Here is a 24,159-nt window from a genome sequence, read left to right on the forward strand (position 1 = left end):
TGTTATTGTCAAATTCGTATTTCGTGACGTGTGTCGTTCAGGTGTGGGTTAATTGGCAGGGTTCATCATGGGAACGCGACCACGAGATGTTTTCCGGAGTTTCGGCTAAATATTCTACCGGAAAGAAGGCTAAAATGCGGTTTGTGCGGGTTCAGCGAGCCGACCAAGCGTGCGTCGTTCAATTGCCAGCTAAAGTGCTGACGTTGAAGTATTGCACGTGCTTCATGCCAACCCACTAACCGCTCAAGGAGTGGTTGGTCATTTTGGGGTATGGTTTTTTTCTTCTGGGAAGCTTGTATCCTTCACCTACCACCGCTCATGTGGTGTACTTGCTTACTCTTCTGGACGATCGGCGCATGGACCTTCTCCTCGAAGGCGGAGTGTTGTGACGTCTACCGTCACAACACTCCGCATCGGCCGCTCAGGACATCACCTGTTTCTCTGGCATACTGATAAAGGGAATGCGGATAGTTTTTAAAAAGACACTTTGGCCTGCTTTCATAAGGATGTCGCCGTGTGCTCCTAGAACCGTGTACTTTTGTGCCGCCAGAGTTGTGTACATGTCTGCTCCTAAAGATAATGATGCAGCTGTTATATTGTCACGTAGTAATGACGCTGAAGAAAGCAGCAAAACTGGGTATGACAAAACTACCGCTTTATTGGGCGAACTTGTGCCCTCAAAAACAAGCTACAATTAAAGAACGGCGACGGCGGCCAACCCAGTCGGTGATCGTCGAAATCTGATCTGCCTGTCAAGCGCGTCGGCTTTTATACACGAGCCATCGAACATTCCAGAACAAGCGCTGGTGCCCACGTTTCTTCCAGAAAGTTCTGCACCATTCGGGTAGCGCATACATGCAATCAGATTAGAGAAGGTTCGGTGACAACAGACAGCGGATAGAACCATCGATAACATTCCAGAAACTTCCGATACATGCATATGCGTCCCGTGCTGTGCGATAACATTTCTTAGACGGTGAAAAGCGCTCACCCGGAAAAGATAAACAAGTCCACGTGTCAATAATCATTGTCGTCTGCCTGGCCGACCTGTGGTGCGTTTCTGTTCGTTTTAAATAAACGTTCTGGGGCCATACAGGCCAGTGGGCACTTGCACGCCGAGCCTCGTGCGTGTGTCCTTTGTCAGTAGTCTCACGAACATGGCAATTGGCAACGAAGTTAGGAAGAAGGTGTTCTCCGAGTTGAAATTTACTGTGCTCGGTAACCCGCCGTGGTTGCTCAGTGGCTATGGTGTTAGGCTGCTGAGCACGAGGTCGCGGGATCGAATCCCGGCCACGGCGGCCGCATTTCGATGGGGGCGAAATGCGAAAACACCCGTGTACTTAGATTTAGGCGCACGTTAAAGAACCCCAGGTGGTCGAAATTTCCGGAGTCCTCCACTACGGCGTGCCTCATAATCAGAAAGTGGTTTTGGCACGTAAAACCCCAAATATTATTATTATACTGTGCTCGGTACTCCTGCGAGACCGAGTATCTTTAGCGTGTTTAATGTGTTTGCTAAAAATATCCTGTAAAGATTTAAATAAACCGCCTCTTCTAATACGCCAACCTCCCGTCCTCGAACTCCTCACCCAGCAAGCAAACAACTCGCGTCGTTAAGGGTGGGCTCGCGTAGCCTACGTGTGACGCCCCGGCAGAATTGGCCAGCTAGCTGTTCTCGGGACGCACCGACGGCTTAGAGAGCTTAACTGCAACGGCAGCGCCTGCATTTAGGCTCGTCGTAGCCAAGAGCGCCCCCCTTTGTGTGACACCCGATTCCCAGAACTACAACACCCAATCTCAGCAATATACGTAATTGACTGAAGAATTTCTGGAACAAGCTTTCCCATTTTTGCATGGTTTGTCATGTCAGTATGGTCAGTGCGGTATTGTGTTATAATAAATAACGCGCATATAATCACTCTCGACCAAGCTGATTGTCGCACATCATATGCGTGTGTTGCTTGCGAAACAACGCTCAAATAGAAAAACAGTACGAACACGCGTCGGCCCCACATATGACGACCTTCGGTGATTATGCTTTACGCATCTGAAAAATCGCAGCAATGCGAAGTATTGACAGTGGTAGCAAAATATTACACAACTACACGACGTAAAGTTCACAACAGCGGCCGCATAAATATCAGTCAACATTCGACTATACTAACTAAAGTAATAAACATGCTGTCACGCGCTCGTTGTTACAACGCTGCAGTGATGAAGGCTTCGCGTTGCTTCCCACTTCATCGCGTCTCGTAAAAGTTTGCTACGCAGCCTCCAACAACAGCCTCGTGGAAACGCAGTGTGCTTCTAGACACCAGCCATCTCGCCTCGTCCTTGGGCTTTATAGCCACCGCAGATTACCTTTAAATTCAATGTGTGGCCCGCATATGCGCTCAGGCGCGCGGAAAGCCATGCGCATCCACGGCTGGGGTAGAGGAGAAAACGCACGCTCACCTTGTTCCATGCCACCGATGTTGCTCTCTTGCGCGCGCTCTCCCCCACCTCCTCCCGCTCCCTGCTCACGCTTGATAACGCGACCGCCAGCAATGGAAGCGCCGGGAGGCCGTGCGCATCAAGCCCCAATCTTTGGCTCGCGCTTGCACGCTTTTCCTCACACGATCAGCACATGCGCGGCAGGCGATAGGGTCTTATTTCACTTGGACTTATATGGAACCTCACGGTGACAATGATGGCGAAAATTGGCCAGTAGCGTCTGTATAATTGTTATCACAATAAAACTAATGCTTCATGTATCAGGGCGCATAAGGGCGCCTCACTTGCACTCTGATGGTATACACTCTACCTTGCGATTCCACCCTTACATGTGCGGTAACCGAATCGGCGATCACATGTTGGAATCATTGTTTAAGAACCTTGGTTACTGGCGGCAGCGCATCCGCTCCACAATCGGCATTTTGAAAAGGAGGCCACTTATGGCGGCAAGACTTGTAATAGTTGGGGTCGGGCACAGCAGCAAGGGTCCACCCCATCCCCGCGGAGGACGTTGTTGAAGAGAGGAATAGGTTGTCATCTAGAACGAAGAGTACTGGGTTTATTTACAATAGGTACATGAGTAGACAACGTTACGCCTCTATAGTCTAGCATGACTGAATCGAAGCACGCCAAAGAAGCCGAAAAAGTCCACGTAAATCCCCTCTGTCCTCCCTAGATCCTTAGGCAAGGGGAATATGTGGTCACAGCTTCGTCCAACCAGAGCGCCCAAAGTCGCCGAAGCCTTGAGGGTGAGGGAGCACGCAATCACTCGGGCACCTTTGTTCAGTGAACACAATCGTATATTTACCCCTGCAGGCTCAGCCGGTCCATTGCCTCAGAGAAACGATGGGACGCTCGCATACAGGAGATTTCACGCTTCACTCAAAGGGCACGTCCTGGCTCCTGGGATGGCCCAGAAATTAGCTGGCTCGTCTGCCGACCGGCTTTGGCGGCTTGCAGCGGCCGTAAGGGAGTGGCGCAGAACGCCCTTTTACTGGAGTTTCAAGGTACCAGCATCGGGATCGGCCGCCGAATGGCGTCCATCAACCACGTATTCGTCAAACGTGTCTCACCATGGTGTCGCCGCTGGTGTGTCCGGCGGGACGTATTAGAGAGTTTTAGCTCAGCGGGTTTACGTTTCGCTCCGCTCGCGGTCTCCACCGTTGCGCCAGCGGAGCGGCTCGCGAAAAAAGAATTTTAGCCCGGCGGATCACTCACCCGCTCGAGCGGAGAGAGCGGGGCGCTCTGCTTCCCCACCTAGTGGTCCGAATAGGAGTTACTGAGAAATGAATTTGAATTACGCTTGCTTTTATAATGCAAGAAATGTTGAATAAAGATATATTACGTGTTCTCAGTACATTATTTGTTAATAATATACTGAGTACTAATGTACGGGTCAGCGCCGCAGTCACCGTCGTCGATGCAGAACTGCCGGCTGCCATCTTCCATTTCCCATACACGTCCGCGCGCGCTTACGCACGCTCGCGCGCTGCGTATACCCCCGCTGGGGAGTGCTTTCCAGCGTGCGTAAACGCTGCTCCGTAAAACCGCTGGCCGCCTCAGCGTTGTGCGCATGCGCACTCGTGTCTCCGCTCGCCCGCTCCGCTCCGCTGGCCGTAAACCCGCTGGGCTAAAACTCTCTATTGTTAGCTTCGCAAAGCTGATCCGTCGCGTGAAAGCAGGAGAGGCTCGAAAGTCGCGGCCCCCGCTCACGGGCAAGCCTACGCCACCGGACTGAAAAACATCCATACTATTGAGATACTGCCTTGGTGTGCGGGAGTAGGTGGACGTTGAGTGGGACTAGAGAAATGGAGGTTTATGTACTATCGGCCAAAAAAGTAAGCGGACCACGGCACCGCTGGCCGGAGCGGCTGCGGGGCCGCACTGGGGCGCTGCTATCTCGCGGAGCTCCGCGCGCTGACGGCGAGAGTGCCCCGAGTGACGCCAGACTTCGCCCTCTCTCTCTTACGGATCCTTGTCACGCTTGATAAATTTCTAGTGCGCCGTTCGGTTGCTCTGCTGCTGACGGTCGCGACGAAGGGGACTGTGCATCGCCGGTAGTTTAGCACATGGCGCTGTTGAACAGTAGTGGACGGCCGCGGGGCGTCAAACCGCGCCACTGAGAAGGAACGAAGACTCGTTCTTAATGTTGTTTTGCTTATATTCACCGTACCTCTCATATGAGTGCATTTCGCTGGCGTCCACCGCTGCTCGATTTTAGACAACACAACGAAAGCAGCCGCAGCGGCGGCTACGGTGACGCGCGCTTGCAGGTGCCAAGCTTTACTGCCGGCGCGGGTTCTCTGTCGATATTACTTTTCCGGCATTGTCTCCAGCAGTGGGTTTATTAACTATAGCAGTGCGCCTCTTCACACTGCTTTAATTCGCTACTACAATACACAGTCCGTTATGAAACTTTCCTTATAGAAGTACCGTCAGAAAGAGATGATTGGAAAGACTAATCTGAAAGACAAGTCGCTCGTGAAAGTTTATTCACGGAAAAAAATAAAAATTGGGGTTCCATGCGTTGAAGAGGTCCTCAATGGGATGAAAATTCGCCGTCGACTGCGATGACTTGGCCTACTCGCCTTGGCATCGAGTCATAGAGCGCGGCCACTAGCTCCGGACGTCCGCGTAGTGCTTCCCACTCTTCCTTCACGGCATGCCAAAGCTGATCCGCTGTGCCACCACACAGGCGCCGTGAGGCAAGAGTCTTCTTAAACATTGCCCAAACGTTCTCGATGGAGTTAAGATCAGCCCCGTTAGGCGGCCACGGAAGCTGACGCACGGCGTAGCTCTCCAGAAGTGCACTCACAGCGCGGGCTTTGTGCACAGGGCTGCGGTCGTGCTGGAACATGTAGCACCCGTCCCGAAATGGCCCGTCCAGAACGTATGGAATCAAGTGCTTGACGAGGAGTTCGCAGTACTTCGACCCAGTGAACGAACCCTCAATCCGCACGAGTGGGCCAAGGCCGTCCTTACTGATGGCGCCCCAAACACTAACCGAGCAGCGGCCGCTGCTGAGCACGCTGTGGATGTGGCCGGGGTCAGATCTGGGCATATGAGAGAGCAGTCATTAACATATGTCGGGTACAAAACTTAACGCGCAGCCACCTCACTCTGCTGTAGAAAATAAAATAATGAAGGCTTAAATCATACCCTGTCTAACATTCAGCTCGCTGATATGCAATGACGCAAAAGAAACACTTCGTAGTCAATACTGCGCCTACGTGTAGTCATGCAGTAAGACGAGAAATGAGGCTGTACAGCATTCTTAAGGCTAGTATGCGTTGCAAACAATCCCTATTTTTTAGCACTGACTAGCTATGCAAACTTTACCCGCAACTTCCCTCAGCTGCAAGGATGACAGGTCGTACCTGCTGTTCAACGGACGCCACAGACGCTGCTGTTGGTCCCAGCGTGTGCTGAACGTTGACTCATCCGTGAAGATGACTTCCGCCACTCCTCTGCAGTCCATTGCTCGAACGCTCGGGCAAAATTCAGTGGCTCTTCCCTCTGCTTCGTCGTCAGGTGCGGCTTCTGAGCGGCAACGCAGTTCATGAGACCTGCCTCTCGCAGTCTGCTCCTGATAGTCTCGCTACAGCAACTGAGGTCCAGTGCGTCGCGAATTTCCCTGGCGTTCAGAAAGGGGTCAACAACAGTGGCAGCAACTATCTGTTGGTCCTCTTCCAACGTTGTAAGCCTTGGCCGCCCACTGCGCTGAGCATCAGCAATTCTGCGGTATTCATCCCTATAGGCTTGAATAATGCGGTTGACCGATGTTCTGCTCCTCCTAGTGCTGCGGCAGATTTCACGCTGAGGGACACGTTCTATGCAAAGCCGCACGATGCGCCTTCTCTCCTCGATCGGCACCCGGGATGGTATTTTTGCGACGAAACGAATGCGACCGTTCTCGTTTTTAAACATTTCCTAGTCTTCCAGTGTCCAATGGCTGGACACAACCATATCTGGATAGCAGCGCGCACTACAAAGCGCGTCGCCGACACCGTTCGAGAGAATAAAAAGGAAATATTGAACGCCGGTGTCCTATTGGCCCCTTTGCTGTGGCACCGCAGATCAGCTGCATCATACCGCGAAAGAAGGGTGGGAAGCACTACGCGGACGTCCGGAGCTAGTGGCCGCGCTCTATGACTTGATGCCAAGGCGAGTAGGCCAAGTAATCGCGGACGACGGCGAATTTTCATCCCATTGAGGACCTCTTCAACGCATGGAACCCCAATTTTTATTTTCTTCCGTGAATAAACTTTCACGAGCGCCTTGTCTTTCCGATTAGTCTTTCCAATCATCTCTTTCTGACGGTACTTTTGTAAAGAAAGTTTCATAACGGACTGTGTATTGTAGTAGCGAATTAAAGCAGTGTGAAGAGGCGCACTGCTATAGTTAATAAACCCACTGCTGGAGACAATGCCGGAAAAGTAATATCGACAGAGAACCCGCGCCGGCAGTAAAGCTTGGCACCTGCAAGCGCGCGTCACCGTAGCCGCCGCTGCGGCTGCTTTTGTTGTGTTGTCTAAAATCGAGCAGCGGTGGACGCCAGCGAAATGCACTCATATGAGAGGTATGGTGAATATAAGCAAAACAACATTAAGAACGAGTCTTCGTTCCTCCTCAGTGGCGCGGTTTGACACCCCGCGGCCGTCCACTACTGTTCGACAGCGCCATGTGCTAAACTACCGGCGAAGCACAGTCCCCTTCGTCGCGACCGTCAGCAGCAGAGCAACCGAACGGTGCACTAGAAATTTATCAAGCGTGACAAGGATCCGTAAGAGAGAGAGGGCGAAGTCTGGCGTCACTCGGGGCACTCTCGCCGTCAGCGCGCGGAGCGAGATAGCAGCGCCCCGGTGCGGCCCCGCAGCCGCTCCGGCCAGCGGTGCCGTGGTCCGTTTACTTTTTTGGCCGATAGTACATTATGCACAAGAATAGATCAAAGTAAAATAGTAGTAAAAAGCCATCGACTGCCGTCAGCAAATCGCACACTGCGACCGGCGGCAAGAAGAACATCTCTCTCCGCGATGGTTCTCTGGCTTATAGCCTATTTAGTTCGTCGGGGTCACATCATTTTCGGCCACTCGTCGAACCCATCTAGATGTCCTCATTTTGGTCCAATCGTCGGGCGCGTGCAACTGCGAACACTCTTTGGGCTCTATTCTCCGATGGCTGCCTCCATCCGGCTTTGCCTCCTCGCCTGGTAGGCACTCAGCTGGAGGGGTCTGGTCGCCATTGAACGGAATTCCAGTGTGCAAAGCAGCTTTTCTCGGCATAAGGGTGAACTACCGTGCCGGCTTCCATTTGCACTTTCGGGAAGGGTGACGCAGGGGGTAACAAAAGCTCGACGCACAACGCACTATGCGTCCCTGTTTGACAGGTCCGATAGCATGGCTGACGCGCACCATAAGTGTCATGCGACGGCGAGTGGCTATGTTAGAACTCGACACATGCTATTTAATGTCACATTTTTATTGCACGTAATGGCACGGGAGAAACTCAACTTATTTTTACAGGTGCGATTTTGTATCATATTAGTTTTGCCAGGCTAGCAAATAACTGTACGATATAATCAGTGCCTTGCTCTCAATATTTCATCGAGACCCGCGCGATTTGTTATACCCGTAGGAATACACGAACACCCCGTAGTGCTTGTATTGGCACACGTTCTTTCAACCGCACAAAATGTACGACTTCGCGCTGCAACTGTATCGAAGGACACAACGTGAGCACAGTGGTTGCAGCCGCCATTTCCACTATTTTCACGAAGTTGGTATTCACTTGCTGCTGGCACGCGATACCGCTGCTTCGACAATGCTACTATACTAGCCAACATCTTTCTGTAGCATTGAAGGGGAAGTGGCTAGGGCGGAGCTTCTGCGCACGTGTGAGTGCGCCAAGTAGGCTGGCCACGCCTGACATCGCTTTTGGTTTCTCGGAACAGAGACTGGGGGAGTAGCTTCCATATATTACAGTTTTGCACTTGCCCTACACTCTAAAAACAGAGTTCCGCGCACTCTCTTCGAGGGAGTATCTGCTTGTGCCATATTTGACTCTCTTTTGGAGGGCAAATCGACCCCCTTTGAGAGAGAGTAGAATACCTCCTCCTGACAGTTTTATTACTCCACCGCGAGGGACTGCTAGTGCTCTTCCGCAAAGCGCTAATACTCTCCCCACAAGGGTAATAGTACTCTACCAGACCGAGCGCTTCTACTCCTCCACATCTAGTATTTCTACTCCTCCAGGCCGTGTTCCTACTCTCACAAACAGAGTGCTTGTACTCCAGAACAGAGTGCTAGTACTCTTCCCAATAGTGTGAAAGCACGATATTGACACGTGCACACGTTTATCTTTCTCGGGTGACCACGTTTCACTGCTTAACAAATGTTATCGCACAGCGCAGGACGCGCGTGCATGTATCGGAAGTTTCGGAAATGTTATCGATGCTCCTATCCGCTGTCTGTTGTCGCCGAACCTTGCGGTATCTGATTTCATCGCATGACACGAATGGTATAGAACTTTGTGGAAGACACGTGGGCTCCGCGATCAGTCTGGAACATTCGAAGACTGCTGTGTAAAAGCAGACGCGTTTGACCCGCTGATCAGATTTTTTTGACGATCGCCGAATAAAGGGAAAATCAGACATCCGCCCGTTTGTAGCAACTGCTACAAAGGAAACGCATACTGGTTCCTCGAAATAAAAGCCTCAGAGTTGCAGAAAAATTCGTCCTGGCCCGGAACTCGAACTCGGGACCACCGCCTTTCTGGGGCAGCCGCTCTACCATCTGAGCTAACCAGGCGGCTGGCTAGCAGATGGCAGGGCGAAGTCTAATTTGTCCACAACACGAAGCAAAGGCAACTGTTTGACGGCATAGTTCTGCGGAAACCCGCAAGGTGGAGAGAAGTAATGAATAAAGGGAAAATCAGACATCCACCCGTTTGTAGCAACTGCTACAAAGAAAACCCGTACGGATTCCTCAAAAGAAAAGCCTGAGAGTTGAAGAAAAATTCGTCCTGGTCCGGGACTCGAACCCAGGACCGCCGCCTTTCCGGGGCAGCCTGTTTTGTGGGCACAGGTTCGCCCAATAAAAGCTAGCTTTGTCTTTCACAGTATTGCTACAGTGTTCTTTAACATCACTAGCACGTGACATAAGGTGGAGGTGCTCGGCAACGATCCCAGTACCTCTCGCAGTACCTCTCGGTGAAAGCAAAGAATACGATGACGAAAGACGACTTCACAACGTCACATACCAGCTACAGGTCAACGCGACGCAGCCGTGATCCGACGCCAAGACTGAACTGTAATGCAAGACAAAGAATCACCGACCTCGACGTGCTTCTGGACGGCCACGCAGTCAGCGCCTTAGTCGACACAGGGGCTGATTACTCCGTAATGAGTGGACACATCGTCGCCCAGTTGAAGAAAGTTAAGACTACATGGGAAGTCCCTCAAATTCGGACCACTGGAGGACACCTCATAAAGCCGACTGGAGTGTGCACGGCAAGAATTACCATTCACGATCGGACTTACCCTGCTCCGTCCGTTATCCTCCAACAGTGTTCACGAGACGTCATTCTCGGCATCGACTTCGTGAACCAACACGGCGCAATCATCGACCTGAAGTCGAAGTCAATAACACTGTCGGAAGATCAAGCAATACCGCCGGAGAGCCTTCCTAGTCACTGCGCCTTGAGTGTGCTCGAAGATCAAGTGAGCATCCCGCCTCGCTCCAGCATTGTTATTTCGGTCGGCTCCGAAACACCTGATGACGTAGAAGGCGTCATCGAAGGCGACCAACGTCTACTGCTCGATCGCGAAATTAGCGTCGCAAGAGGAATCGCTCGACTGCACGGAGGAAACACGAAAGTGTTGTTGACAAATTTCAGTCAGGAGTTCAAGCAAATCAACAAGGGCACTACGATTGCCTCGAGGAAATTCTGGAAACTAGCAATGCGTTTGTCCTCTCGGATTCTGCCCCATGTACCCCGAGGACCATAGTTCCCGAACCAGACTTCGACATATATCCAAGTGTCCCCATGATTAAGCAACAACAGCTCAGAAGTTTACTTCGACGGTACAAAGAGTGCTTTTCGACGTCATCAAGGATTCGACAAACGCCAGTCGCAAAGCATTGCATAATAACCGAGGAGTGTGCTCGACCACTCCACTAGAGCCCTTATCGAGTATTACGCGAGAACGTGAGGCTAAAAGGCACCAAGTCAACGAAATGCGGCGCGACGACATCATCCAGCCTTCAAAAAGCCCGTGGGCATCTCCTGTATTCTTGGTGAAGAAAAAGAACGGAACCCTACGTTTCTGCGTCGATTATCGTAATCTAAACAAGATCACCGAAGAAGGACGTATACCCCCTCCCACGAATAGACGACGCATTGGATCGGCTCTGCAATGCTAAATACTTCTCGTCGATGGACCTCAAGTCTGGCTACTGGCAAATAGAAGTCGACGAAAGAGATTGCGAAAAGACCGCCTTCATCGCCCCAGACGGCCTCTACGAGTTCAAGGTTATGCCATTCGGACTGTGCTCGGCGCCTGCAACGTTCCAGCGCGTGATGGACACGGTTTTAGCAGGATTGAAGTGGCAGACCTATCTCGTATACTTGGATGACGTCGTAGTCTTCGCCAGAAATTTCGACGATCACCTTAGGCGGCTTGCAACAGTACTAGCGGCCATCAGGTCATCAGGGCTTACTCTGAAGCCAGAAAAGTGCCGCTTCGCTTACGAGGAGCTTCTGTTTCTAGGCCACGTCATCAGCAGATCTGGAGTCCGCTCCGACCCGCAGAAGACAGCTTCCATCGGAAAGTTCCCGCAGCTCATCGACAAGACGGCAGTGCGTAGATTCCTTGGCATGTGTGCCGACTACAGGCGCTTTGTCAAGGACTTTTCACGCATCGCGGAGCCGCTAACACATCTAACCATACGTGATGTCGAGTTCAAGTGGGAAACGCCGCAGGCCGATGCATTTCAAGAACTCAAACGACGCATGCAGTCGCCGCCGGTACTTCCACATTTCGACGAGGACGCCGATACCGATATCCACACTGGCGCCAGTAGACTAGGCCTCGGTGCCATCCTAGTCCAGAGGAAAGACGGACTTGAACGGGTGATATCTTTTACTAGACGTACGCTGTCAAAAGCGGAAGGCAATTATTCTACGAATTAAAAGGAATGCCTCGCCATCATTTGGGCTACAGCAAAATTCCTACCTTATATATATAGGAGGCCATTCAAAGTGGTCAGCGATCATCACGCGTTGTGTTGGCTAGCTAACTTAAAGGATCCTTCAGGACGACTGGCGCGGTGGAGCCTCAGACTACAAGAATACGACATCACTGCAACCTACAGGTCCGAACGAAAACACTCAAATGCCGATTGCATATCACGCGCCTGGCGAGGATCATGACGAGGATGACGACGCCTTCTAGGGAATAATAAGCGCGGAAGACTTCGCTGAACAGCAACGAGCAGACCCGAAGCTAAAAGGCCTCGTCGATTATTTGGAAGGGAACACCGACGCTGTCCCTAGGGCATTTAAGCGCGGGTTGTCTTCGTTCAATCTACAAAACAACCTACTCCTACAGAAGAACTTCTCACCAGTCCGCGCCAACTACCTTCTTGTTGTTCCCTCGGCGCTGCGTCCACAAGTACTGCACGCCCTACACGACAATCCAACCGATGGGCACCTCGGATCCTCCCCGACGTTCTCGAGGATACAGGAAATGTATTACTGGCCGCGTCCGACCGCCGACGTCGCCCGTTACGTCAAGACATGCCGAGACTGTCAGCGACGCAAGACACCACCGACAAGGCCAGCAGGATTACTACAGCCGATCGAACCTCCTCGCCGACCATTCCAGCAGATTGGGATAGATTTGTTGGGGCAGTTTCCGACGTCAACATCCGGGAATAAGTGGATTGTCGTGGCGACGGACTATCTCACCCGCTTCGCTGAAACTAAAGCCCTACCAAAAGGCAGCGCAGCCGAAGCGGCGAAATGTTTCGTCGAGAACATCCTGCTGCGACATGCTGCCCCAGAAGTCGTCATCACCGACAGTGGAACGGGCTTCACAGAAGAGCTCACCCAAGCCATTCTGCAATACAGCCAGACAAGCCACAGAAGGACAACTGCCTACCATCCGCAAACGAATGGTCTCAAGGAGCGTCTGAATAAGACCCTCGCCGACATGATAGCAATATACGTCGACGTCGAGCACAAGACGTGGGGTGCCGTGCTGCCGTACGTAACCTTCGCTTACAACACGGCGGTGCAAGAAACAACACAGATCACGCCGTTCAAGCCGGTTTACGGCAGGAACCCGACGACGACTCTCGACGCCATGCTGCTGCACGTGACTCACGAAGAGAATCTTGACGTCGATACCTACCTCCAGCGTGCCGTAGAAGCCCGACAGCTCGCCCGCCTACGGATCAAGAACCAGCAGCGTACCGACAGCCGACACTACAACCTCCGACGACGCTACGTCCAGTACCAGCCTGGCGACCGTGTTTGTGTTTGGACCCCAATCCGTAGTCGAGGACTCAGTGAGAAACTATTGCGGCACTATTTCGGACCCTGCAAGGTCACCCGACGTGTTGGCGAACTGGACTACGAGGTCGTGCCAGACGGCATTTCGCAGTCACCGCGGCGCCGCGCACGATCTGAATTGGTCCACGTAGTGCGTCTTAAATCCTTTTACGCACGCTGACGAACTTCGTTATTTTGTTATTTCGTTGCTGCGGGTGTTTTTGCTTATTACTTTCTTTTGTTTGCAGTATCGGGTGGATGCTTTTCTTTAAGAGGGAGGTATTGACACGTGTACACGGTCGTCCACTCTTAGTCAGAATGCCGCTCGGTGCTGCCGGCGCTCCGCGGGGCGCCTCTGTCGGGCGCCGGAGAAACTATTGCGCAGGTGCAGTGAGAGCCGCTGGCGGGGCTTCGCGCGTCGTCTACTACAGTGCGCCCTGTACTGCGTTGAAGTGGGCTTCAAATTTGCACTGCCTCCGCAGATCGCCGATCGGAGAAACGTTTCTGAATAAACAAAAGACTGCTGAGAAGCCTATCAGCTGCTTTTATCCCGTTGCAGCAACCGTAGCAAAGTTTCCTACGTGGCTGGTGAAGTTGAGACACACAAATAAGCATACCGGGGAGAAAATGCGCGCCGCGTAATATTCGAACCTTTATACTACTGCTGCAGCACTAAGATCCGCCAATATTTTTAATTTTTGGCGTCTTGCTGAGTAGCTGGTAATAAGTGTTAGCAGACGGCTGCTGTTGTCTGCTGAAATCTCGGCGCAACGAAAATTAATCGGAGCGGAATAGTAATAGTGGAGGTGGAGCTACATTTTGTCTCCTATTTTACCTTCCCACAGATAGAGGTAGACGGCCAGGTAGACTCATCAGCGTTTGAAAACAATCCCTAAGGTTTACTAGGCCCTCAGTATTGTCCACATTCTCCACATACCCAATTCAACATGTCCTGCTTCAATACGCCAGCCACATACTTTGAACTTAGTGGGAACACAGTACGGCATATTTTCCTGCGGTCACCTGTGAACTGTAAAATTCGTTGGAGGCACATAGATGTTTATTAACTTGGGGAAGGCGAAAGCCGTTTTCGACTGATTCCACTGAGTTGAATTTGCCGCGCTTGACTTCATTTCGTGACAGATGAGAAGAGCAGCTGGCGCAAGCGTGGCATAGGGATCATGTGACACCACGACCCGCTGCACCGTGATGTCACGTGATATTATGGTCACGTGACCTAAAATGTAACGAACGGACGCTAGTAGGAACAATTAAACGCTATTGCCTTAATAAATATCCTCTCAGCAACTACTTAAAGCCATGCAAAGCTGATGACTGAGTTTCTGGTAAACCTTAGGGATTGTTTTCATTCGCTGATGAGTCTACCTGGCCGTCTACCTCTATCTGTGGGAAGGTAAAATAAGAGACTGAAAATGTAGCTCCACCTCCACTATTACTATTCCGCTCCGATTAATTTTCGTTGCGCCGAGATTTCAGCAGACAACAGCAGTCGTCTGCTAACACTTATTACCAGCTACTCAGCAAGACGCCAAAAATTAAAAATATTGGCGGATCGTAGTGCTGCAGAAGTAGTATAAAGCTTCGAATATTACGCGGCGCGCATTTTCTCCCCGGTATGCTTATTTGTGTGTTTCAACTTCACCAGGCACGCAGGAAACTTTGCTACGGTTGCTGCAACGGGATAAAAGCAGCTGATAGGCTTCTCAGCAGTCTTTTGTTTATTCAGAAAGGTTTCTCCGATCGGCGTTCTGCGGAGGCAGTGCAAATTTGAAGTCCACTTCAACGCAGTACAGGGCGCACTGTAGCAGACGACGCGCGAAGCCCCGCCTGCGGCTCTCACTGCACCTGCGCAATAGTTTCTCCGGCGCCCGACAGAGGCGCCCCGCGGTGCGCCGGCAGCACGGAGCGGCATTCTAAGAGTGGACGACCGTGTACACGTTGATCTTTCTCGGGTGACCATGTTTCACCGCTTAACAAATGCTATCGCACAGCGCGAGACGCCCGTGCATGTATTGGAAGTTTCTGGAATGTTATTGATGCTTCTATCCGCTGTCTGTTGTCGCCGAACCTTGTGGTATCTGACTTCATCGCATGACGCGAATGGTATTGAACTTTGTGGAAGACACACGGGTCCCAGCGATTAGTCTGGAATATCCGACAACTGCTGTATAAAAGCCGACGCGCTTGACTCGCTGATCAGATTTTTTCGACGATCGCCGACTGTGTTCGCCGCTCTCGTTGTGCTTAAGTCTAGCCTGTGTTGTGGGCACATGTTCGCCCAATAAAAGCTTGTTTTTTCTTTCACAGTATTGCTACTGTGTTCTTTAACGTCACTACCACGCGACAATATAGACTCATGGTCACGTTAGGAGGGATTAGCAATATTTACCTGTGGGGAATGTTTGATTCCCTCATAAGCAACTCCTGCACTTACGCTTGGTGAATTGGATCTAATCTGTAGTCGCCGAGTTACTCAGATGAAACATTTTCTATATTATTGACCAACCGAATAATAATGTGAGAAACATAGTGACAAACACATAAAATCAGATTACAATGATACTCATGAACTTCAGAACACATCTTGTAATAAAACATAAGTATATTCTCTAATGTTCCATCAGTACTAGCGTAGAAATATTCTTTATTGTCAATTGTCTTCACCTTCTCCAAAGTAAAGTGTGCAATGGGTAGTTAAACAAAGAACAAACGTGTGCAAAATGACAAAGTATTGACACTATGATTGAAGAGAAATGTGCGGCACATTGCTGGCCAGTAAACGCATTTCTGCCACAAAGCGCCTGCACCTATATGGCAGAGGTTACCAGATGAGCTGCTAAGTACGGGGCTGGTAACCTAGCTAAACTGTGCAAAAAACGTTTTTGTGTGCCATTTTTCTAAGATATCAGCTCATTTTATAACGTCCTGTACAGCATATGGATGTTCCAGAGTGACAGTACAGTGCATTTAAAAATGTGTATTCTCATGCAAAGCCCTAGGTACAGCTACCTTTGTTTATATTTCACATAAAGTTACTGTTGTATGGGCTGCACCCCATTGTTTCTAAGCGGGTCTTTTCGTGGTTCTACAGCAATATCCTGCCCGGTCTCAAAGCGGTACAGAGGCATATCGTATTTCCTATTCGGTTGGCTTCCTCACGAAAGTAGTTTCCTTGTGCTGTTGCGATTGATCCGCTAAACGTTCTTACAAATAAATGAAATTAAATTTACAGTATTATCTGTGTGTAGCAAATGAATAGAAACTGCAAGGAGCATTGGCATTAAAATCTTGCGCATGAAATTTATTGTCATCTATGGTAGCTTTTCGCTCCCATTACGGTAAGAATGCTATACTTCTGAGGAGCAGCTTGCATATTTACACCAATTATTGTGACTAGTTGAAAATGCAATCTAACTAAATATAGCATGTCTTCAGCTGGGAACAAAAAATCAGGTGGGATGAATATATGCATCAAAGGAGACATAAGCGTAAGCTCAGGCAGGGCAGTGCACGAAAAAAAAAACAGACAGAAAGTCAAATCATAAATTGGGAAAGGCACCATCCTGTTTCACACATCCCTTCTGTGCACGTGTATTTTGCATGCTGGTATGCATATACTTGTACAATGAACCAACTACCTCAAACCAAAGCCTCTTTCGGTTGAAGTGATTAAGATGCGCTAAAGTAAGAAAAATTATCGGCCTTCACAGAATTTTATCTTCGCCTCAAAACAAGTACTTATGTGTCTGGGAACATTAATACATCGCCTCACTTTGCACTCTACCTAAAGTCCCGAAATTTACCATGTCCCAAAATGCTTTAATTTTATTTTGCCTTATAAGAATTATGTCTGCAGAAGCCATCAAAGGGGCTTTTGCTTTATTAACACTATATGTTCACATCCGCCAATGATGAACAAGTGTTCCACTCAGATGCTCTCAATTTTTACATTGAACACATGTATGCCTCCACTAGCATACTTGGTTAGCAAGTAGATTGAGTCACCCTAATCAAAATATCAAATGCCTGCGAGAAGCTATCATATGACTATTTCACAGAAGGAGAAACCACAATGTTACATTTTAAAAATAATTTTCAATGGCAAGTGTTCTAAGCCGTAAGGTGCGCACCACAGGGAACATATTTGAAGGCCTTAATTGCTCCTTGCTTTCGCTTCTGAAGGCATGAGCGGTTCTAATGAACTGGTCTCGTGAGCATGCACGTGAACGACTACTTCTTAAACACGGGATACTCTGCCTCCAATGCTTCTCCTTTCTGGAACCTGAGAGGACGCCATACTCCTAATTATAGGTGTGAAAATTGATAAAAGGGAAGACATGAAAATCTGTCTGCTTCGTGTCAGTATTTAAAATACAGAATGACAGGGGTTTGCATTTGCACCCTTGCATTCACATGCTGCTAAATTATTTAGGCACCTAACCAAGCATGAGCTGTTGCTTTTTATAGTGAACACAGACACCGTGCTCATTGCAAGTATGTGTTATGTCACTGAGTAAATATGCAGTTTTATTGTACCATTATTTTTTATCACATGGGTATATCTGTTGAAAGGCAAGACAAAAAACGGTCACTTCCCACAAGACTAATCAGCTTTTTTTAAACACACTTCTAACTTTTCAATAGCACTTGTTCCTATGTGTTCGTCTCCAGAGAGCATACTTGATCTTGACTTTCCCATCAGAGACATTACATAAATATACCATGTTAAGATGACTGCCTAGAGCACGCGAAAATTTTCATCTTGGTGTGACATACTGTACTTTGAAAGTTTTGTTGACATTTAGCCAAATGGTACCCCCAATATACCCACTTTGTAGTTTTCTCGTCCAAATTGTATGACAACGTATTTTGATTCTTTGGCGTGCGCTCCTCTGCACAACATGGAGTCGCGCTGGGCTGGCTCTTTGATATCCTTGTGTCCTTGCAGCTGCCTTCTTGTGTTATATAAAGCGGGTGCCTGAAAAATAGCGTGTGCAAAAATCAACACGAGGACATGGTGTAAAAAAACATCAAGACAGTCAAGAAATAAGGTCACGGCACTAAAAGAAAGCTTTAGTAGTATTCCTACTGAAATGCATGCGAAACATCTAAATTACTGCAACAGTCAACTGCTAAACTTCCATTTTTAGACAGACGGCGCCGAATAAAACAACACACGAAGAAGGGGGACACGAGACAGCACGTAGGCGCACTAAGAACGTGTTCCCCTTCTTCGTGTGTTGTTTTATTCGGCGCCGTCTCTGTAATCATGCTTAACGAACTAGCCCGCCAACACATGCTCAGTTATTCCATTTTTAGATTTAAAGAAAAAAGTAACCGACAGTTCATCCTCGTTCAGCACCGCTATTACAATACTCCTACTAATAAATAGAATATTGGTTATTGTCAGATTTCATAAGTCTGTCATTAGTCTGGTGTGTCGCAAACACCACTTGTGACACATCCTAAGCACGTACTCAGTGTGCCCCCCACACCATCTCTGGTTGTGCCACTGCTCAAGCCATAATTTGAGGATCATATCTGCAAACTTGATGCTAAATAGGAATTAACATATGCTCCTCCAGTTCAATGGATATGGCTAGATGTGCCTATAAGAAAGGGCAACATGGCTTGTTATGGTAAGCTGGCCCATATTTCAATAACAACAAGACGGTTCACTGCAGCCTGCATCTAAGCTTACAAAAGGCATGAACGTGTCATTTTTGAGGTCTGCAATGGAGTTCATTTTGGACAGACTCGACTACTGCTGCAGTTTTTATGCGAAGCATATTACTAGAGCTCAACCCAGCTCCTCAGGCGCGGCGGTGTCGCCTTCAATACCACGTGACACCGTGACGTCACGACAGAGGAGAAACGGGGCTCCAACTCGCGCCGTCGCTCGCGGCATCGCCTTCAAGGCTGACCACGTGACACCGTGATGTCACGACAGAGGAGAAACGGGGCTCCAACTCGCGCCGTCGCTCGCGGCGTCTTGCCTCTGCTAGACACTGACGAGGTGAGATGCCTCCTGGAGACAGAGCTGCTCGTTGGAATGAGAAGCGAAGGTTGCGGCGTGCTACAGAGACTGTTTCTAGGTGGCTTTGCTACGGCGCAGCGACTACGCGCCCTGCATCGGACGCGGTGAGCGTCGAGCAACGCAGCGTTCGGCGAGACAACGAAATGTGCGCCTGAGCAAGCGCCGCACGCATGAGCCGACGCCGACGACACCGGCTTTTCTGCGACACGAGCTCCTTAACGCTGTCGCGTTAAAATATAGGCTAGTATGCTGCGCATCCTGGGCTTAACCTTAGCTAAGCCACAGCCATTTTTAAATCTAGCATTTTACATTCTTGAAGGCATGTAATGGTTGCTGTTATAGACCGCAGTTATTAGTTTATTAGACCTACTCTTTGTTTTGTGTATGACAGACGACTGGTAACACGGAATAAAAGCAACGTTTTATTTTTTACGTTATTTCTCCACTAAAAATACTAAAGCAATAAACACATTTTGATATGCCATGCAGTAGCACAATGAACACATTACGCTTGTAACCCACCGAGGAAGGGTGATTTAGCTGTTCATATGACATAAGACCTAACTCTGAAGCGCTAACTCATATTAGCAAATGCACAGGCATGTCCAACGCATGCAAAACGCCTCTGCAATTGTAATTCCACGCAGCCATAACTCGCTGCTTGACAATTCAGCAAGTTCGTACACACAAGCGCCCTTTCCGATTCGCACTGTTCTCGAAAACCGCAACAGGAGACATAAAATCGGACCTATAATCACAACATTTCAATACATGAGCGAAACAGTTCAGTCTAAACCCCATGAGAGCGATTTTGTCTGTGACGGCGACGAGCGATGGCTTCGAGCGACAAAACGGGCCGTCGCTTGAACAGATCGCTCGGTTCTGGCAATCTAGAATTCGTCGCTCGTCGCCCCGCAAGCGCTATGAGCGACTAGCCAATAGCGCGAAGCCGTAACTGGATGTACAGTCAACAGAAAAAGTTTGCGGGATGTGCGAGCGCGTGGCAAAGCGATCCTCCTCCCCTTCTAGCGGTGAATCCCTGGTGTCGAGACCGACGCCTGCACGCATGCGCGTCCCTCCGAGACTGCAAGCGTGAATGTTTCCGCGCTTCCTGTTTGCGTGCCCGGCGATATCCGAATGTAGCCGTGAGGTAGCCCTCTTGCGATATGCGCCGTGGCGGCATCGACGGGCAGAACTTCGTTTATACAACAGAAATCAATTGTCCATTTTCGTCGTGTCGGTCTCCTTCTATAGAGCGCGTCATCTGCCACACTCTTCTGCGGTAGAACGCACCGTTCGTAAAAAGAAACAACGAAGATTGGCCACGAGAAGGTGCAGCCCAGAAAAAAAAAATGACTTGTTGCGTTCGCCACCGGCCAGACCTAAGCGTCAGCGCTCGTGACTCGACAAAAAGCGGCCGCAGTGGCGCCCCTACGTTCACGCTTCTAAACACGTTTCACACAATTTCGCCCGTCGAAGCCGCCACAGCGCATATCGCAAGAGGGCTACCTTGCGGCTACATTCGGATATCGCCGGCCCGCAAGGAGGAAGCGCGGAAACATGCACGCTTGCAGTCTCGGAGGGACTCGCACGAGTGCAGGCGTCGGTCTCGACACCAGGGGCTCACCGCTAGAAGGGGAAGAGGGTCGCCTTGCCACACGCTCGCGCATTCCGCAAACTTTTGCGATTGACTGTACATCACTGAAATACTACCGATTGTCGCACGGAACGAGCAAACGATCAAATTTTATACGTGCAAGGATAAAAACCTACTGCAAGACATTCAGAAATATTTATGCTGCTTTTTACGGTAAAATGCATCAACTTAAATTACAAAAGCACGCGTAACGCTAGTTTTCACGCGCATTTGCAGCCTTCATACCGGCAACACCCTGGAAACGTGGCTAAAATCGTCGCTCGCCCGGAGCACAACTTGCAAGCGACGAGCGAACACGACAGCCATCTACATCGCATCGCTTGTCGCTGTCGCGCGCAAGATCGCTTATATGGGGTTGATACTTTATCCAGCATAAAACAATAATTACTATTTCGTTTTCAGTACGTTTTCAAGAGGTTTTCGGTACGTTTTCAGTAATGCAGCCAACTGACCTCTTGCAGCATGCAGCTGAATGCCTGCGGCAAAGTTTCTAGCTAGCACTGGCGTTGCACGTAACTTCAGTGGTCGCAGATTACCGATGGGTGAGACACCGTCAAGCGCGTGGCTTATCTATAACGAAAACATGCCGCCAGCAAAATGACGCCTTGTGTTATGTGCATCGTTACTTCAACAGCGTTCCGTACACAGTATGCTGCAAGACTGAATAAATTCAAACACACAAAACGCACGCTAAGGACGCTCTGGCTCCGGACAGGCCGCCATTGGAATATGAACCTGGCAACGTTTAATGCTAGAACGTTATCTAGTGAGGCGAGTCTAGCAGTGCTATTGGAGGAATTAGAGGGCAGTAAATGGGATATAATAGGGCTCAGTGAATTTAGGAGGCCAAAAGAAGCATATAGAGTGCTAAAAAGCAGGCACGACCTGTGCTACCGGGGCTTAGCGGAGAGACGAGAACTAGGAGTCGGATTCCTGATTAATAAAAATATAGCTGGTAACATACAGGAATTCTATAGCATTAACGAGAGGGTGGCAGGTCTTGTTGTGAAACTTAATAAAAGGTACAAAATGAAGGTTGTACAGGTCTACGCCCCTACATCCAGTCATGATGACCAGGAAGTCGAAAGCTTCTATGAAGACGTGGAATCGGCGATGGGTAGAGTGAAAACAAAATACACTATACTAATGGGCGACTTTAATGCCAAGGTAGGCAAGAAGCAGGCTGGAGACAAGGCAGTGGGGGAATATGGCATAGGCACTAGGAATAACAGGGGAGAGTTATTATATTAGTACAATTTGCAGAACAATGCGGATAATGAATACCTTCTTCCACAAGCGGGATAGGCGAAAGTGGACGTGGAGGAGCCCAAACGGCGAGACTAGAAATGAAATAGACTTCATACTCTGCGCTAACCCTGGCATCATACAAGATGCGGACGTGCTCGGCAAGGTGCGCTGCAGTGACCACAGGATGGTAAGAACTCGAATTAGCCTGGACCTGAGGAGGGAACGGAAGAAACTGGTACATAAGAAGCCGATCAATGAGTTAGCGGTAACAGGGAAAACAGAGGAATTCCAGATCAAGCTACAGAACAGGTATTCGCCTTTAACTGAGAAAGAGGACCTTAGTGTTGAAGCGATGAACGACAATCTTGTGGGCATCATTAAGGAGTGTGCAATGGAAGTCGGTGGTAACTCCGTTAGGCAAGATACCAGTAAACTGTCGCAGGAGATGAAAGATCTGATCAAGAAACGCCAGTGTATGAAAGCCTCTAACCCTACAGCTAGAATAGAACTGGCAGAACTTTCGAAGTTAATCAACAAGCGTAAGACAGCTGACATAAGGAAGTATAATATGGACAGAATTGAACATGCTCTCAGGAACGGAGGAAGCCTAAAAGCAGTGAAGAAGAAACTAGGAATTGGCAAGAATCAGTTGTATGCGTTAAGAGACAAAGCCGGCAATATCATTACTAATATGGATGAGATAGTTCAAGTGGCTGAGGAGTTCTATAGAGATTTATACAGTACCAGTGGCACCCACGACGATAATGGAAGATAAAATAGTCTAGAGGAATTCGAAATCCCACAGGTAACGCCGGAAGAAGTAAAGAAAGCCTTGGGAGATATGCAAAGGGGGAAGGCAGCTGGGGAGGATCAGGTAACAGCAGATTTCTTGAAGGATAGTGGACAGATTGTTCTACAGAAACTGGCAGCCCTGTATACGCAATGCCTCGTGACCTCGAGCGTACCGGAATCTTGGAAGAACGCTAACATAATCCTAATCCATAGGAAAGGGGACGCTAAAGACTTGAAAAATTATAGACCGATCAGCTTACTGTCAGTTGCCTACAAGGTATTTACTAAGATAATCGCAAATAGAATCAGGAACACCTTAGACTTCTGTCAATGAAAGGACCAGGCAGGATTCCGTAAAGGATACTCAACAATAGACCATATTCACACTGTAATGAAGAAAGGCAGAAATGACACCCCGATCATCATCAAATGCGGAGGGCACGAGATCGGCGCTCGAACACCACCATCTGGCTCTCCCGACCTACTGTTCTGAGCTACCGCCTGTTTGTTGGACTCGTCCAATAAACCTCCTTACATTTGGTGGATCGTGCTGGGTACGCACATCGCCGACACCCTGGAACTCCGATCCCCTACGTTGCACTCGACCATGCAAGCTGACGCTGCCCAACCGCCGCCATCTCTCCCGGCCGCCGTTTGCACCGGCCCGGTTCGCCAGCGAGACCCCCCGGTATTTTCGGGTATGGAAGACCACGACGTCGAGGACTGGCTGTCGGCCTACGAAAAAGTTAGTGGACCCAACAAGTGGGATGACGCTGCTAAGCTGAGTACCGCGAACTTTTATCTGGCTGGCGTGGCGAAGCTCTGGTATACGAACCATGAATCGGAATTTGAGAACTGGTCCGCTTTTAAAGAGGCAATATCTGCCGTTTTCGGTCGCCCTGCCGTGCGGAAGTTACGCGCCGAGCAACGGCTGCGCACGCGGGCACAGGAACCAAATGAAACTTTAACCGCCTATATTGAGGACATAATCGATCTCTGCAGGCGCGCCGATGCTACAATGAGCGAAAGTGCCAAAATACAACATATAATGAAGGGTGTCGACGACGATATCTTTCAAATGCTTCTCGCGAAGTCTCCTGGCACAGTGTCTGAAGTGGTAACTCTGTGCCACAGCTATGACGAATTGAGAAGGCAGCGGGCTCTCAGCGACGTTCATCTCACACACAGTCAACCACTCGCTGCACTGGACATCGTGCCTGACCAGTCACACCTTCTCGCACAAATGAAAGAATTTGTGCGTGAGGAGGTAGCCCGTCAGTTGTCTCTCCTGCCGTTTGCTCAGCCTCAGGAGCTCCCACAGCAGCAGCAACTGCAGCGACCAATCCCGTTGGCTCCCGTG

Source organism: Dermacentor variabilis, chromosome 2 (assembly GCF_050947875.1).
Source record: "Dermacentor variabilis isolate Ectoservices chromosome 2, ASM5094787v1, whole genome shotgun sequence".
Taxonomy (NCBI): domain Eukaryota; kingdom Metazoa; phylum Arthropoda; class Arachnida; order Ixodida; family Ixodidae; genus Dermacentor; species Dermacentor variabilis.